This window comes from Tachyglossus aculeatus, chromosome 2 (genome assembly GCF_015852505.1).
Source record: "Tachyglossus aculeatus isolate mTacAcu1 chromosome 2, mTacAcu1.pri, whole genome shotgun sequence".
Lineage (NCBI taxonomy): Eukaryota > Metazoa > Chordata > Mammalia > Monotremata > Tachyglossidae > Tachyglossus > Tachyglossus aculeatus.
Genome location: NC_052067.1, coordinates 36,735,085 through 36,748,423, shown reverse-complemented (window position 1 = coordinate 36,748,423; position 13,339 = coordinate 36,735,085). Strand labels below are relative to the sequence as shown.

At 43.3% G+C, this 13,339-nt stretch overlaps 1 protein-coding gene across 4 annotated transcripts in view; it reads right to left on the bottom strand.

Moving 5' to 3' along the window:
- The window catches only part of FYCO1 (FYVE and coiled-coil domain autophagy adaptor 1), a 120,580-nt gene that overhangs the window by 45,876 nt on the left and 61,365 nt on the right, over window positions 1–13,339 (bottom strand). The window lies entirely within an intron of this gene.

The window sequence follows — 13,339 nt, the reverse complement described above, 5'->3', positions numbered from 1 at the left end:
TCGTACATGGCTGTTCCACAGGTTTTCATTTGAATAGATGAAAGAATGCTTGCTATGTGTCAAATATTCTGTGACCAAATAACAATGAAATAAAAACATCTCTATTCTTGTAAACTTCCTACTTTCGGTTTGATGTGGCCCACTGATTGACATAAGTTGATATGGCCTGTTGACTGAGCTTTGCAGCTTAGAAAATACAACTAATTTTCGGGAACTGATCCATATTTTTGCAAGTCATCAATAACAAATTTAACAAGATCCTCTTTCACCTACCATGGCTCCAAAATTCCAACACATTACTTAACTGAAACAAAATAGGGAACATAATGGGGTTCTGCTTACTGGACTCTAAAAATCTGTGCACAAGATCAAATAGGATCATATTTTCTGGGGGTGCCAGCTGAAAAATTGTTGATTTTTTTGCCCGGGGCCTTTCACTTGCAGCAGCTTGAACAAACAGCAAACATAACAAACAGTCTACTGTTCATTAGAAACCACTATTGGAGCTGGAAGGATAAGGACAGGGTTCTCATTTTAGCTCATGAAAATGCCATGTTTCATGGCCTTTGGTACTAAAAAAGGGTAAGATTGCAATGTCTGTTTAGTAAAATGCTGGGATCTATACAGGCCAGCTCCTCTTCCTCACAGTTTCCATATGTCAAGATTAGGAACTCTTTGGGTAGTAAGGCCGTCAGTTGACAGTGGAACGGTTTCTCACTCCTCTCCAAAATACCATCCGGCATCAAAAATGAGGACAAAGGGGAGATAGTCTTGGGACTCGTGATCCAATGGACCCCAAACCCAGAAGTCTGGGCATTTTTAGTCACACCAGGTGCATTCTTCATGGAAAACAGCACGAACCCCCTAGAATTACAAGTGGGTCTTTGTCTATGAAGAATTGCACCTCCTACTCACTCCAACTCCTAGGTTACTAGTGATTCTTCCTCAGAAAATAAACCAGGCCTGCCTTCATATTCCAACCAGAAATCTTAATTGGAGAGGGAGAAAAGTAGGGAAAGAAGCTGTGGTCATCAAGCATGTCTAAAACTGAACTTATCTTCCTTCCAGAAGCCCCCCCTCCTCTTAACTTTCCCATCTCTGATGATGACACCCCATATAATCTGTCCCAGAAGCCCACCTCCTTCGTGTCAATCTAGACTCCTCAATATCTTTCAGCTCACATTCAAACAACTTTAGAATCCTGATTATTTTCCCCCGTAGCATTTCTCAGGTTTTTTAAAATAGCATTTATTAAGTGCTTACTATGTGCAAAGCACTGTTCTAAGCACTGGGGATGTTACAAGGTGATCAGGTTGTCCCACAGTCTTCATCCCCATTTTACAGATCTGAGGCATAGAGAAGCTAAGTGACTTGCCCAAAGTCACACAGCTGACAATTGGCAGAGTCGAGATTAGAACCCGCAACTTCTGACTCCAAAGCCCGTGCTCTTTTCCAACTGAGCCACGCAGCTTCTCCAAGACAGGAGGTTTTCCCACTCCTATCTCCCCAAACAACCACTAGCCCGCTGCGATTTTTCAAGTTCTCAAACTACTCTTCTGCCCCCCTCTTTGGTCACCCTGCCTCCAACCTTTCCCCACTTAAATCAATCCCGCATACTGCTGCCCAAATCATCTTCCTAAAATGCCATTTGGCACATGTTTCTCCACTCCTCATTAACTTTCAATGGCTATCCATTTTCATGTTTCAGTATAATTAGTATTACTATCACTGATAATAATGATGGCAGTGTTTACTATGTGCCCGGAAGTGTGCTAAGTGCTCAGGAAACACAATACAATCAAATCAGACATAGTACATATCCCACAAAGGCTGAAAAGTGTAAGAGGGAGGGAGTAAGTCCTCTTCAGGTAAGAATTTGTTACCACTGGCTTCAATGCCCTCCAACAGCATTCACCATTTTCATCTTGGCTTTCTTCCCCCACCCACCTAAACTCACCTTCTAACTGTACCTTGCTTTGACTCTCCCACCTCTGAGCAACCCCTCCGCTCATATCACACTGCCCCACCCTGGAATTTCCTCCCTCGTCCCCCTGTCAAATCATAGCTTTTTCAATCTTCAAAGTCCTCCTACAATCCCACTTCTTTCCTGATTAATTCTCAAAACCCAAGTTGCATCTACCCAACTGCCACCCTTAGCACTTTTCTGTTCACGCCCACCCTCTGTACTTACTTATAGGTATATTCAATTGTGCACTCAATTAATCACATAGCAGAATTGTGCTATTATTATATCCTTGTTTTTCTTCCTGCTTCTGCTATTTGTAAGTTTTGTATGCCCGTCTCTCTTCCCTTCTGATTATAAGCCCCTTGAAGGGAACCACCATGCCGTTGGCTCCTGGTGTACTCTTTCAATGGTTAGTAGAGTGTTCCGAACACGGGAGGCGCTCAATAAAGACAACTAATTGATTGACTGATCAAATCAACATATTTCCATCTTTCTGCAATAGTGTTTGGCTTGTTACCAACTCAGCAATAATCTACTTTAAGAAACATGAAAGTGAGGGTGCAGGGATACATGTATGCCTCTTCTTCATAGGTCCGTTCTATGGATGATCTTCCCCAGATTCATTCATTCATTCAATCATATTTATTGAGCACTTACTGTGTGCAGAGCACTGTATTAAGCTCTTGGGAAGTACAAGTTGGCAACATATAGAGACGGTTCCTACTCAACAGCGGGCTCACGGTCTAGAAGACCAACATTCTCTCCCTTTCCTAAAAAAAGGCCCCACTAATTTGATCAAGTCATCACAGTTCTGCAATAATCCTCTTCAGACCATAACCCAACTCCTCTTATCAGGCCAACAGGAAAGAGCAGCTCATCCAATCAGGTTTACTCCTCATTTTTCCCAAGGACTCACTACCATTCATAGAACCATCTGTTTCTTCAGGTTCTTATCATTGCCCAGAGAGAAGACACAAAGAAGAGAGAATTACTGGGGTCAATAGATGCTGGCACAGGTGGGCTGCCTGCTGAGAGAAATAAAATGGCTTAGAATAGCAAACGATTGGATGATGTCAGAAGGGGACTGGGGAACCTAGAGGATTTACTGGGGCAGAGGCATCTGGTGAGAACTGAGTTATATCACCTAAATAATTTCAGAGAGTGTGGGGAGATAAGAAATTTAAGATAGAAGAGAAATAATAGGGGGAGAGATAGGAAGGCAGAGGGAAAAAATAATTTTCTTATTTTATGAGCTCAATATTCAATATCTCATTCTCCTACTTTTTAATTCCCTTTCCCTGCTGCATCCCTAAAGGCCTCGCCAGTTATGATTAGTTTTGATTATAGCTAGTCTGAAAATAAAATAAAACATGCGTGAGTTTTCACTCTGGCTTGATCCTGGGGAAACCACTAAACCACTCTGTGCCCTAGATTCACCATGAACGAACACAGACTTATCTGGCGAGTAACACGTTTCTGGTCAGATTAAAAACAAAAATTGACGTAAAGTAATAAGAACCTCTACAACAATGTGAGATGCAGCTTTCCTGCTTCCTGGTAACATCGGGCAACATATGGGAGCTCTGGACACTTACGGTGGGGTAGCAAAGAAGCAGAGCCCAGAAGGGACTTACTGTCAGGCAAACCCACTCCAAAGAAATAGCCAATTAAGTCCAATTAGGTGGAGAGGGAAAATGCCTTTTCAATCCTGCACAGATGACAAAACACCTGCCACGCTGCCTGTGCGTCTTTGAACAGTATACTTCGGTTATAAGATTTTGAAACGAAGAAATGTAAGACCTCATGTCTCTTTTGAGCAGCAGTAAACTTTCTGGACAGAGGAAGCACCACGGGCTTCATTTTAACTCTGGAGGCCTGAAATAGATACTGTTCTCTTACTCAGTAAATAACTTACTCCTTTCTCACAGGTCAGATGGGATCAAGCTTTGATAGCAAAAAAGGCAACTAAGTATAAAGGAAAATGCCAACTAAGGCCGGATTAATGACTACGCATAAGGGAGCTGGGGAAAATGTAGCTCTTTGAGGGTGGAGACTGTGGTTTCTACTTCTGATGTGTTTTTGAAACAGACTAATTCTTTCACATAGTAGGTACTTAATGAATACTGATTATGGGAATTGATTTAATATTTTCTCCCCTAACTTCTCCACAAAATCTTAATCTGAATGCTCTGCTGCCACGTCAAACTCAATATTCAAAAAACACATCTTCCCTCCCAAATCCTCTGTCATTTAATTTTCAAACACCAGCTGTATGTCTCTATCATCCTTCTTGCCTGAAACCTGCAACATTGGCGGGTTTTTTTGACTTCTTCCTTTCTTTTGGCCCCCAAACTCAGTCTGTCACTAAATCCTTTCATTTCCGCCCTTCACGTTTCCACGATCTGCCTCTTCCTTTCCATTTAAACGACCACCATCTTGGTCCAGGCATCTGTCATATCCCAACTTGACTACTACTCACTAGTTTCCCTGTCTCTCCACATGCTAATCCATACCTCACTCTGCTGCCCAGAGCAGCTTTGTAAAACGTTGTTTTGCACGTATTTACCCTCCTTTCAAAATCCTTCAGTGGTACCCATTCCGCTCCACATCAAGCAGACAATCCTGACCGCAGCCTTTTAGGTATTCAATCAGCTCTCCTTCTTATTTACCCTCTCTCTTTTCCCTCTACACCTCAGCTCACACTCTTCATTCCTTTAAAGCTAATCTACTCACTTTCCTCATTTCTATCCCTCCTGCCACCACTCCTTCTCCTTCTAGGAGCTCCCTTCCACTTCAAATCTTCCAGACCGAGGCTCTCCCCATTTTCAAAGTCTTTCTGAAATAATATTTTCACCAGGAGACCTTCCCTGATTAATTTTTCTTCTCTCTAGATAATAATAATAATAATAATGAAAACGATGGCATTTATTAAGCGCTTACCATGTGCAAAGCACCGTTCTAAGTGCTGGGGAGGTTACAAGGTGATCAGGTTGTCCCACAGGGGGCTCACAGTCTTCATCCCCATTTTACAGATGAGGGAACTGAGGTACGGAAGTGAAGTGACTTGCTCAAAGTCACACAGCTGACAATTGGCAGAGCTGGGATTTGAACCCCTGACCTCTGACTCCAAAGCCCGTGCTCTTTCCACTGAGCCACACTGCTTCTATGTCCCCACAACTACCACCTCAGCACTGCAGCACCAACTACACACTTATGCATTCACATGCAACCCAAAGCAATTCTGTACATATCAATTTATCCTGTTACTTAAGTACCCACTCATCTCTATAGAGATCCACTTCTCCTTCATCCTTCAACCTGTAGATTATTTTAGTATTTGCCTCCCAGATTTCACATTGCTAGAACGCTTAGAACTATGCTTTGCACACAATAGGTGCAGACTAAATGCTCTTAATTGACTTTTTCCTCTAACTTCCTAATTTATCAACTTACAGAGCAGACTGTTCTACTGGCCCCAAATGTCTTCTTAATGCAACAAGTCTAAATACCAAAACGTGGGTTCTCCATGTCATTAGATTACATGCTGAAAGTCCCTGTTATAACACCATAATCACAGGATTAAAAAAAATGATCATGCCTTCTACTTATGTTCAGTTTTAGAGCCAAACGACAGACAATAGCGAATGCATCAGTCAGTGACTGTTGCCAGAAAACATGATAATAATAATAATAATGGTATTTGTTAAGCATTTACTATGTGCCAAGCACTGGGGTAGATACAAGATAATCAGGTTGTCCCACCTGGGCTCACAGACTGAATCCCCATTTTACAGATGAGGTAACTGAGGCACAGAGAAGTTAAGTGACTTAAGTGACTGGTAGGACACACTGCTTCTCTAAACCTAGCTAAATTTAAATTCTGAAGAGAGCGACAGTTTTGTAAGCATCCAGAGAGCAATGACCCTGTCTTTTTGCCCGCATCTGCAGTAGAGGTAAACAATATTGCGGTTAGTCCAATAAATTTTAGATGTGAATCTGAATTCCCTTTACCCAAGAAATTTATGCAGCAATCTACCAGGGTTAAAGCAAGGACCCAATAAATACCATCGACTGATTGACTAGTCACCATAAACGTTTCACTCATTTCTGTCTTCTGAGTGATTCTGGTTAGGATCTTTGTTGAAAATACTTCTCACTTTCTATCAGTCTCGAATTCAGCTAATTAAAAGTCCACCCAGAAACCTGTGGTCTAAATCACACACAGAGCCTGCCTGCCACAAACCCAGATTCTTTCATTTCTCTCAAGTCTTCAACCTGATTCCTTTTAGGTCCTGCTCGGATGATTGCTAAATTTGCTTTAATTTAGCTAACTACAATCTAGCGATAATTTTTGGTTTACTTATGCAACACGCTTTATTTTGGAGGGAAGTAGGACCAAACATGCAAATACACCTTTATAGGACACATAGTCCAATTCCACCTGCATCTGGACAGATGACCCTGGGAAAGGAGTGACCAACATACCCAAACTTACCAAATTTTCACATCCAAACACTGACAGAACCACAAAACACATGCCAAGTCAAAGGGTGAGTTGGCACGGACTCGCATTAGTTTAGTCAGTTTTGTAGGATCTTGTATGAGGACGAAGAAGTGGGATTGTTATCTCCTTCCCTTACCAAACAAGCAAAGCAGTCCTGAAAGAGGCTACGTTGCTCCAGCACGGCCCAGGGATGAAGTCTCCGAGGAGGGTATGATGATGACGATGGCATTTATTAAGCGCTTACTATGTGCAAAGCACTGTTCTAAGCGCTAGGGAGGTTACAAAGTGATCTGGCCTTCCCAGACTGAGCCCCTTCCTTCCTCTCCCCCTCGTCCCCCTCTCCATCCCCCCATCTTACCTCCTTTCCTTCCCCACAGCACCTGTATATATGTATATATGTTTGTACATATTTATTACTCTATTTATTTATTCTACTTGTACATATCTATTCTATTTATTTTATTTTGTTAGTATGTTTGGTTTTGTTCTCTGTCTCCCCCTTTTAGACTGTGAGCCCACTGTTGGGTAGGGACTGTCTCTATATGTTGCCAATTTGTACTTCCCAAGAGCTTAGTACAGTGCTCTGCACATAGTAAGCCCTCAATAACTACGATTGATGATGATGATGATGATGGTTGTCCCATGGGGGGCTCACAGTCTTAATCCCCATTTCACAGATGAGGGAACTGAGGCCCAGAGAAGTGAAGTGACTTGCCCAAAGTCACACAGCTGACACTTGGCGGAGCCGGGATTAGAACCCATGACCTCTGACTCCAAAGCCCGGGCTCTTTCCACTGAGCCACGTTGTTTCTCAGACGTCCAGCTTCCAACAATTCTAAGGTAATGAAACCGTCTCCAGGCAGTCAGTCATCATACTTACTGAGCACTTACTGCAAGCAGAGCACTGTACTAAGTGCTTGGGAGAGTACAATATGACAATAAACGGACACATTCCCTGACCACAGTGAACTTACAGTCTAGAAGGGGAGATAGACATTAATATAAATTAATAAGATAGATGTGCCTTCAATAAGGCTTTGAAGTAATTGTCTGTCAAATATGAAGAGGGAGGGTGTTCCCGGCCAGGGACAGGATGTGGGCGAGAGGTCGGCTGCAAGATAGACAATAATAATAATAATAATGGCATTTGTTAAGCGCTTACTATGGGCAAAGCACTGTTCTAAGCGCTGGGGGGATACAAGGTGATCAGGTGGTCCCACGTGGGGCTCACAGTCTTCATCCCCATTTTACAGATGAGGGAACCGAGGCTCCGAGAAGTGAAGTGACTTGCCCAAGGTCACACGGCAGATTCGAACCCATGACCTCTGACTCCAAAGCCCGTGCTCTTTCCACCGAGCCACGCTGCAGATGAAATCGAGATACAGTGAGAAGGGTAGCGTAAGAGGAGTGAAGTATGTGGGCTGGGTTATAGCAGAAGAGTAGCGAGGTGAGGTGGGAGGGGGCTAGGTGAATCCTTCCTTTCCCTTGAGATTCTTCTCTAGCAGGGTAACAAAGCTACCGTTTGTCACTGAAATTACTAGGGACAAGTGTTTTTTCCACATTCAAAGGAGAATTCGGATGATTAATCAACAAAGGAGACCCGTAGGTTATTAGGTGCCTGAGGGCAGCAGGAAAGTACAAAATGACAGATGTACCAACTCAGAACCCTTAGAATCACGTATTAAAGTTGAAAACAACCTTCTAGGTTTCTTATCTCTTCAGATAATAATAATAATGATGGTATTTGTGAAGCACTTACTATGTGCAAAGCACTGTTCTAAGATATAGCAACTACAGAGGTGGGTATTAGGGACAACCCATAGTGATAACTATGGTATTTGTAAAGTGTTTACTATTTAATAATAATAATAATGACGGTATTTGTTTAGCACTTACTATGTGCAAAGCACTGTTCTAAGCGCTGGAGGGATACAAGGTGATCAGGTTGTCCCACGGGGGGCTCACAGGCTTAATCCCCATTTTACAGATGAGGGAACTGAGGCCCAGAGAAGTTAAGTGACTTGCCCAAAGTCACACAGCTGACAATTGGCAGAGCTGGAATTTGAACCCATGATCTCTGACTCCAAAGCCCGGGCTCCTTCCACTGAGCCACGCTGCTTCTCTTTGGCAACTACCATTTTAAGCGCTATGACAGATGCAAGATAATCAAGTCAGAGACAAAGTCCCTGTTCCACATAGGGCTCACAGTGTCGGCAGGAGGGAGAACAGGCATTTTATCCCCCATTTTCCAGATGTGGAAACGGAGGCACCGAGATATTCAGTGACTTGGCCAAGGTCACACAGGAAGCGAGTGGCTGAACCAGGATTAGAATCAAGATCTCCTGATTCCCAGGCCCGTGCTCTTTCTCCTAGGCTACACTGTGTCTAATGCTGACAGCTACCTGATATTTATAAGACTTTTCTCTAAGGAACTCAACATACCTGACCTTCTCAACAGCCCTAACTGGGAAAGTCCAAATATGAGGCTCTCTGCCCAGCTCAGAGTCAATTTAGGTATTCATTCTCCTTAACCCAGTTTCCACAAAATCTTCTGGAACTGCATTTCAAGATATCCTGAGACAACTTGAGTCAAATATGAGGGACGCCGCTGAGATGCAGAGTTATAACACTTGTTTGGGAGGGAGATGGATGTAACAGAATCCCAGAGTAGGAAGGGACTTCATGAAGTAGTAGAGAAGAAGCACGGCAAAGTGGATAGACCACAGGTCTGGGATTCAAAAGGACCTATGTTCTAAACCCGGCTCTGCCACTTGTCTGCTGTGAGACCTCACTTAACTTCTCTGTGCCTCAGTTTCCTCATCTGTAAAAAGGGGATTAAGACTCTAAGCCCCATGTGGGACACGGACTGTGTCCAACCAGATTAGTTTTTTTCTAGCCCAGCACTTAGTAGAGTGCCTGGCCTTAATAAGTGTTTAAAAAATGCCATTTTTTAAAAAAACAGAAGTCGGCTATCCCTTGGTTTCATACCTAAACCACTAAGAAGAACCATTTACCCTTTCTCTGAAAAATCTCCAAATCATGAGATGCCCCTGAGAACTCTGACAATTAAACACAAAAGTAATTTACTGCATGCCTCAGTCTCATAGGTAAACTTCTCTTTTCAAAAGCAGAAGGGCTGATGGCTTCTACTGAGAAAAGTGACCAGAGAAGAAACAAAAAACTCGGTGTCCTGTGGGGGCTTAGCACTTGCAGATTGACTCTTGCAATTCCCCTCCTCCAGAGAGTGGCCAATGGTGACCACACCCTGCAAGAGCTGAGAAGAGCTGTACCCACCAACCTGTTGTAATTTAATTTAAGCACTAGTGTGAGATTGGTATTCTAATTCCTGCCAAATCCAGCCAAGCAGCACATCAAAAAAAAAAAAAGGTACCATTCCTTATCCACTTTCCCAAGCCCAAAATGGGCAATTTAGAACCGTCTTGTTTGCAGTCCCTCACCTAGGACAAATAATCATTCATCACAGGTTTCCCCAGTTCAAAAAACCGCTGATTTCATTTATTTTACACATTCCTTCCTGGGGAAGGGTAAAATGGCAAACTTTTGCATGCTGAGACATTTGAAAATTACATATCTACCTGTTGCCCTTTTTTTACACCAATTCCCTGGCAAAGTTCAAGAGGCATGATATGTGATTTGCAGGAAAGAAAAAGAATGTGGAAAAAATGCAATAAATGAAGGAAGACTGGGGAGGGAAGGGAAGGTGTGCTGAGCAGCTGCATGAGTCTACCGCTGCTTTGTGTACCAATGCCCCTTTTTAAACCCTGCCTGTTTTCTCTGGTAACACTCTGGGTTACTAACAGATGGGCTGGCCTTCTATCATACTTGCAAGTATGAAATGGATGCTAACAACCCAAAAGATTGCCCAGTGTTTTATGATTAGAGTGTCGCTAAAAGGCAGGAGGCCAAAGAAAAAATGGTATCGGTGTGCGTTGGAGGCCTGAACACAATGCAAGTCATGGTTTCACTTTACACTTCAGGACTCAACCCTAGTGAAAAGCAAGGAGCAGTTGTTTTGCCAGACTAATTTAGTACCCCTTGAATTTGCAGAGAGTGGACAAGAATCTCTGTATATCCTTCACTTCAGCCAACTGATATTTGCCCCTTTAGGTAGCTTTGAGCCCTTCCTTCCTCTCCCCCTTGTTCCCCTCTCCATCCCCCCCATCTTACCTCCTTCCCTTCCCCACATCACCTGTATATATGTATATATGTTTGTACATATTTATTACACTATTTATTTATTTATTTATTTATTTTACTCGTACATATCTATTCTATTTATTTTATTTTGTTAGTATGTTTGGTTTCGTTCTCTGTCTCCCCCTTTTAGACTGTGAGCCCACTGTTGGGTAGGGACTGTTCTATATGTTGCCAACTTGTACTTCCCAAGCGCTTAGTACAGTGCTCTGCACACAATAAGCGCTCAATAAATATGACTGATTGATTGATTGTCCCATTACTGCCAGGTGATTCTGAAGTTCTTTCCAAGTCCCTACTTAGTTTTTTCTAAAAATTGAGCAGCCTGATGAAGCTTACTTCTTCCCCTCCCCAATTTTCCCCTATATCAGAAACAAAAACAACTGGCCCTCCATGCTCCAGTGACAGCTGAAGACAAGGATGATGGTTTTCCTGGGATGCTGGCCCAGAGGCCAATGACAGCCTGAAGGCTGCAAAGACAATGAACGAGGTCACCAGGAGCCTGGCTCCCTCTCCCTCTCCAATCCTCAGGGGCTGAATGACGGCCTGGGAAGGTCGGCAACATCTAGCTTTACTACCGTCAAGGCTCTCATGGCCTTGCTGCTCTTGAGTCGGAATTGGATCCACCAATTCTGATCCACCACACTTTCTAACGGCAAAGTGTTTCCCAGCAGGATGGCTGACCGTCACAGGCCTTAAAATGGAGCACCGTCACCAGCAGTGTGGATGGGGAAAATGGGGCCTTTGAGCTACTCCTTCCCCGGCAATTAATCAATATTCATTCATTCATTCAATCGTATTTATTGAGTGCTTACTGTGTGCACAGCACTGTATTAAGAGCTTGGGAAGTACAAGTTGGCAACATATAGGGACGGTCTCTACCCAACAGCGGGCTCACGGTCTAGAATGATTTACTGAGCACCTACAAAGCACTCTACTAAGTGCTTGGGAGAGCATAACAGAGAGGAAACAAGATTGGAAGGAGCGTGGCCTAATTCTGGTTCCACCACTTACCTGCTGGGTAACCTTGGGCCAGTCACTTAAGTTATCTTTGCCTCAGTTTCCTCCTCAGTCAAACAGGGGACTCAAAATCTGCTCTCCCTCCCAATTAGACTGTGAACCCTAGAGTTTAGAAGAGTGCACTTAATACAATTATACCAGAATTACTAATTATTATTATTATTCCTACCCTCAAGTAGTTTACAATCTAGTAGGGGAGAGAGATAGGAAAATGATTTACAGATAGGAGGCAGGAAAAAGGGATATGTACATGAGTTGGTGGATATTTAATATATTTACAGGAGGTTGTAAGTCCACAAGGACTGAAGTAGGGCAGAAAAGCTGAGGTGTTAGTTGATGGGATATAAACTAGAGAGATTGCAAACTGATTGGAGAAGGCTTCCAGGAGGAGATGTGATTTCAGAAGGGATCTGAAGATGGGGAGAGCTGTGCTCTGTAGAATGGGAAGGGGGAGGGAGGGAGCAAGAATTCGGCAGTGGGACAGATGAGATTGAGTAGGTTGCCTGGAGAGGAACTGAGACTATAAGCTGAGGTGTTGTGAAAGAAGAGAGTGGATTGAGAGAGAGAGAGAGAGAAAGAGAGAGCATGTGAGCAAAAGAAGATAGAACAATAGAGGGACAGCATATTAACTGAGTGCCTTAAAGCCTTTGCTATGGTTGGGCAGGTCAGTAGACAAAAAGGAGATTCTAAATGTGTACGTGAATGCTTACTTCTGTGCATGTTTGACCTTAACATATATTTATTTTTATGTATGAGCTAGCTGAGTAAACCTTAGAACAAATCTATTGAACATCATCAATCGATATTTATTGAGGGCTTACTTTATGCTGAGCACTGAGCTTGGTGCTTAGGAGGGTACAACACAACAGAGCTGGTGAACATGATCCCTATATGTTGCCAACTTGCAATTCCCCAGCACTTAGTACAGTGCTCTGCACACAGTAAGCGCTCAATAAATACAATTGATTGATTGATCCCTACACACAAGAAGCTTACAGTGAATAGAAGGAGAGGCAGACATTCAAATATATTACAGACAGGAACTAGACTGTGAGCCCGCTGCTGGGTAGGGACCGTCTCTATATGTTGCCAACTTGTACTTCCCAAGTGCTGAGTACAGTGCTCTGCACACAGTAAGCGCTCAATAAATACGACTGAATGAATGAATGAACTAGATATGAACGAGAGCGCTTTGGGGCTGTGCATGGAGTGAATATCAGGTGCTTAAGGGGCACACTTTGAAGTGCAGAGGCGAATGTGGGAAATGATGGTTTAGTGAGGGAAAGACTTTTGAAGAGAGTGTGACTTTAGTGGAACTCCGAAGATGGGGAGAATGGTGATCTGTCAGACTTGGAGGGAGAGGGAGTTCCAAGCCAGAGGGAGGACACAGACAAGGGTTTGGTGGTGATACAGATGAGACTGAGGAACAGTGAGGTGGCTGGAATTAGAGAGCAAATGTGCAGACGGTTGTACTAAATTAGTGAGGTAAAATAGGGCAGGGAGAGCTGATTGGGCGCCTTAAAGTTGATGGTAAGGAGTTACTGTTTGATGTGGAGGCAAATGGGCAACCACTGGAGGCTTCTGAAGAGTGGGGAGATGTGGACTGCATTTTAGAAAAATGGGCAGCAGAGTGA